Source organism: Myxine glutinosa, chromosome 6, assembly GCF_964187855.1.
Source record: "Myxine glutinosa chromosome 6, kmMyxGlut1.1, whole genome shotgun sequence".
Classification (NCBI taxonomy): Eukaryota; Metazoa; Chordata; class Myxini; order Myxiniformes; family Myxinidae; genus Myxine; species Myxine glutinosa.
The window spans coordinates 108,448,332-108,453,020 of NC_136266.1; the positions used below are offsets into that span (position 1 = coordinate 108,448,332).

Sequence of the window (4,689 nt, forward strand, 5' to 3'; positions counted from 1 at the left end):
GAGGAGTGGATTTGAACTTCCATATCAAGACACTGGGACTCGAACATTCGCACCTCACTTTCGTGAACTTCTCATAATGCAGATTGATCACAAATAAAGGAGTAGGACGACAGGGCATGAGAAAATATTGAAAGAGCACCAATGAACACAGGGTGTTATGGCGATGAAGGTCTCTGTAACCAATTGGATTGTTGCTTCAGATGACCAAAACCACAGCAGCGAAATTATTTGAAATTAATTGAACTTGCGATTCGTTATTGACAATAAAATCGGAAAGATACCACAAGCAAGTTGGGGATGCCAGGAGTTGAACCCAGGGCGTCACACATGCGAAGCATGCACTCTACCACTGAGCTACATCCCCACATATGAACTGTCTTTGCCACCTCAATGAAAGCAGTGATCTGTACAAGATGTGGAGCTGAAGCACTGGGCCAGCTGATGAGAGAGGGCAGAGCTTTCCGCATCACGACATGCTCTGTTGTCCACCGCTCCTTTCCTGTGCATTCTCCAGGCGCTGCATGATGTCATAACCAGGCAACGAAGGGGGCCCGGCAATGACGCGCGCTCAAAGGGAGAACTCAGTTTTCACTCTGGTTGTTTTCTTGTTTGTTTATCCGGGCGATATCTCATCCATCCTTTGAGTGAGGAAACAGAAATCTTGGCACATGAGTGAGCAAGTGCTTTGGCAAAAACGGTATGTTTTTTTTTTTTGATTAATCAATTAATTACCGAATTATTATCCATTGATTAAGAACTTATTTATTTCCTTTCTCATCTGGGCAATATCGAAGGCACCTAGGAAGCTAATAGGAAGCTAGGATCTAGGAAGCTAATATTTGGACATCACAATGACCAAGTTATTTGGCTGTGACGGGTATTTTTGATGAATTGAATCATCAAATTAATCGATTAATTATCTATTGATGAATCAATGAATTATTTGTTTTTTTTGATAATTCGGAGTAATTCAATTCATTTTTATTGATTAATCAATTAATTAATTATTTTTTGATGATTAGGAGTGGATTTGAACTTCCATATCAAGACACTGGGACTCGAACACTCGCGCCTCACTTTCGTGAACTCATATTGCAGATTGATCACAAATATAGGAGAAGGACGACAGGGCATGAGAAATTATTGAAAGAGCACCAATTTACACAGGGTGTTATGGCGATGAAAGTCTCTGTAACGAATTGGATTGTTGCTTCAGATGACCAAAACCACAGCAGCGAAATTATTTGAAATTAATTGAACTTGCGATTCGTTATTGACGATAAAGTTGAAAAGATACCACAAACAAAATGGGGATGCCAGGAGTTGAGCCCAGGGCCTCACACATGCGAAGCATGCACTCTACCACTGAGCTACATCCCCATCTGTGAACTATATTTGACACCTCAATCAAAGCAGTGATCTGTACAAGATGTGGAGCTGAAGCACTGGGCCAGCTGATGAGATAGGGCAGAGCTTTCCACATCACGACATGCTCTGTTGTACACCGCTCCTTTCCTGTGCATTCTCGAGGCGCTGCATGATGTCATAACCAGAGCATCAAAGGGGGCCGGCAATGACGCGCGCTGAAAGGGAGAACTCAGTTTTCACTCTGGTTGTTTTCTTGTTTGTTTATCCGGGCGATATCTCATCCATCCTTTGAGTGAGGAAACAGAAATTTTGGCACATTAGTGAGCAAGTGCTTTGGCAAAAACGGTATGTTTTGTTTTTTGATAAATCAATTCATTACCGAATTATTATCCATTGATTAAGAACTTATTTATTTCCTTTCTCATCTGGGCAATATCGAAGGCACCTTTCGATCTAGGAAGCTGATATTTGGACATGACAATGACCAAGTTCTTTGGCTGTGACGGGTATTTTTGATGAATTGAATCATCAAATTTATCGATTAATTATTTATTGATGAATCAATGAATTATTTGTTTTTTTGACAATTCGGAGTAATTCAATTCATTTTTATTGATTAATCAATTAATTAATTATTTTTTATAATTAGGAGTGGATTTGAACTTCCATATCAAGACACTGGGACTCGAACACTCGCACCTCACTTTCGTGAACTCCTCATATTGCAGATTGATCACAAATAAAGGAGAAGGATGACAGGGCGTGAGAAAATTTTGAAAGAGCACCAATTAACACAGGGTGTTATGGCGATGAAAGTCTCTGTAACCAATTGGATTGTTGCTTCAGATGACCAAAACCACAGCAGCGAAATTATTTGAAATTAATTGAACTTGCGATTCGTTATTGACGGTAAAATTGAAAAGATACCACAAACAAAATGGCGATGCCAGGAGTTGAACCCGGGGCCTCACACATGCGAAGCATGCGCTCTACCCCTGAGCTACATCCCCACTTATGAACTGTCTTTGACACCTCAATCAAAGCAGTGATCTGGGAAAGATGTGGAGCTGAAGCACTGGGCTCGCTGATGGGAGAGGGCAGAGCTTTGCCCATCACGACATGCTCTGTTGTGCACCACTCCTTTCCTGTGCATTCTCCAGGCGCTGCATTATGTCATTACTGGGCAACGAAGGGGGCCCGGCAATGATGCGCGCTGAAAGGGAGTACTCAGATTTCACTCTGGTTGTTTTCTTGTTTGTTTGTCCGGGCGATATCTCAGCCATCCCGTGAGTGAGGAAGCAGAAATTTTGGCACAATAGTGAGCAACTGCTTTGGCAAAAACGGTATGTTCTGTTTTTTTGATTAATCAATTAATTACCGAATTATTATATCGATTGATTAAGAACTTATTTATTTCCTTTCTCATCTGGGCAAAATCTCAGGCACCTTTTGAGCTAGGAAGTTGATATTTGGACATGACAATGACCAAGTCATTTGGCTGTAACGGGTATTTTTGATGAATTGAATCATCAAATTAATCGATTGATTTTTTATTGATTAATAAATTAATTATCTGTTTTTTGATAATTTGGAGAAATTCAATTCATTATTATTGATAAATCAATTAATTAATTTATTTTTTGATAATTAGGAGTGGATTTGAACTTCCATACCAAGACACTGGGACTCGGACACTAGCGCCTCACTTTTGTGAACTCCTCATATTGCAGATTGATCACAAATAAAGGAGCAGGACGACAGGGCATGAGAAAATATTGAAAGAGCACCAATTAACACAGCGTGTTATGGCGATGAAAGTCTCTGTAACCAATTGGATTGTTGCTTCAGATGACCAAAACCACAGCAGCGAAATTATTTGAAATTAATTGGACTTGCGATTCATTATTGACGATAAAATTGAAAAGATACCACAAACAAATGGAGATGCTGGGAGTTGAACCCAGGGCCTCACACATGCGAGGCATGCACTCGACCACTGAGCTACATCCCCATTTATGAGCTGTCTTTGACACCTCAATCAAAGCAGTGATCTGGGAAAGATGTGGAGCTGAAGCACTGGGCTCGCTGATGGGAGAGGGCAGAGCTTTGCCCATCACGACATGCTCTGTTGTGCACCACTCCTTTCCTGTGCATTCTCCAGGCGCAGCATGATGTCATTACTGGGCAACGAAGGGGGCCCGGCAATGATGTGCGCTGAAAGGGAGTACTCAGATTTCACTCTGGTTGTTTTCTTGTTTGTTTGTCCGGGCGATATCTCAGCCATCCGATGAGTGAGGAAGCAGAAATTTTGGCACAATAGTGAGCAACTGCTTTGGCAAAAACGGTATTTTCAGTTTTTTTGATTAATCAATTAATAACCGAATGATTGTCGATTGATGAAGAACTTTTTTTATTTCCTTTCTCATCTGGGCAACATCTCAGGCACCTTTTGAGCTGGGGAGTTGATATTTGGACATGACAATGACCAAGTCATTTGGCTGTAAAGGGTATTTTCGATGAATTGAATCATCAAATTTATCGATTAATTATTTGTTGATGAATCAATGAATTATTTGTTTTTTTGATAATTCGGAGTAATTCAATTCATTTTTATTGATTAATCAATTAATTAATTATTTTGTCATAATTAGGAGTGGATTTGAACTTCCATATCAAGACACTGGGACTCGAACACTCAGGCCTCACTTTCGTGAACTCCTCATATTGCAGATTGATGACAAATAAAGGAGAAGGACGACAGGGCATGAGAAAATATTGAAAGAGCACCAATTAACACAGCGTGTTATGGCGATGAAAGTCTCTGTAACCAATTGGATTGTTGCTTCAGATGACCAAAACCACAGCAGCGAAATTATTTGAAATTAATTGGACTTGCGATTCATTATTGACGATAAAATTGAAAAGATACCACAAACAAATGGAGATGCTGGGAGTTGAACCCAGGGCCTCACACATGCGAGGCATGCACTCGACCACTGAGCTACATCCCCATTTATGAGCTGTCTTTGACACCTCAATCAAAGCAGTGATCTGGGAAAGATGTGGAGCTGAAGCACTGGGCTCGCTGATGGGAGAGGGCAGAGCTTTGCCCATCACGACATGCTCTGTTGTGCACCACTCCTTTCCTGTGCATTCTCCAGGCGCAGCATGATGTCATTACTGGGCAACGAAGGGGGCCCAGCAATGACGCGCACTGAAAGGGAGTACTCAGATTTCACTCTGGTTGTTTTCTTGTTTGTTTGTCCGGGCGATATCTCAGCCATCCGATGAGTGAGGAAGCAGAAATTTTGGCACAATAGT

The 4,689-nt window shown here is 41.1% G+C and overlaps 4 non-coding genes across 4 annotated transcripts; all 4 read right to left on the reverse strand.

Moving 5' to 3' along the window:
- Positions 1-292: 292 nt before the first annotated feature.
- Positions 293-364, reverse strand: TRNAA-CGC (transfer RNA alanine (anticodon CGC)). Its single transcript has one exon. It is a non-coding gene; the product is annotated as a tRNA-Ala (tRNA).
- A 1,942-nt stretch (positions 365-2,306) lies between these two features.
- TRNAA-CGC (transfer RNA alanine (anticodon CGC)) lies at positions 2,307-2,378 on the reverse strand. The gene has a single exon. It is a non-coding gene; the product is annotated as a tRNA-Ala (tRNA).
- Positions 2,379-3,307: 929 nt separating this feature from the next.
- Positions 3,308-3,379, reverse strand: TRNAA-CGC (transfer RNA alanine (anticodon CGC)). The gene has a single exon. It is a non-coding gene; the product is annotated as a tRNA-Ala (tRNA).
- A 928-nt stretch (positions 3,380-4,307) lies between these two features.
- On the reverse strand, positions 4,308-4,379 carry TRNAA-CGC (transfer RNA alanine (anticodon CGC)). Its single transcript has one exon. It is a non-coding gene; the product is annotated as a tRNA-Ala (tRNA).
- Positions 4,380-4,689: the final 310 nt, after the last annotated feature.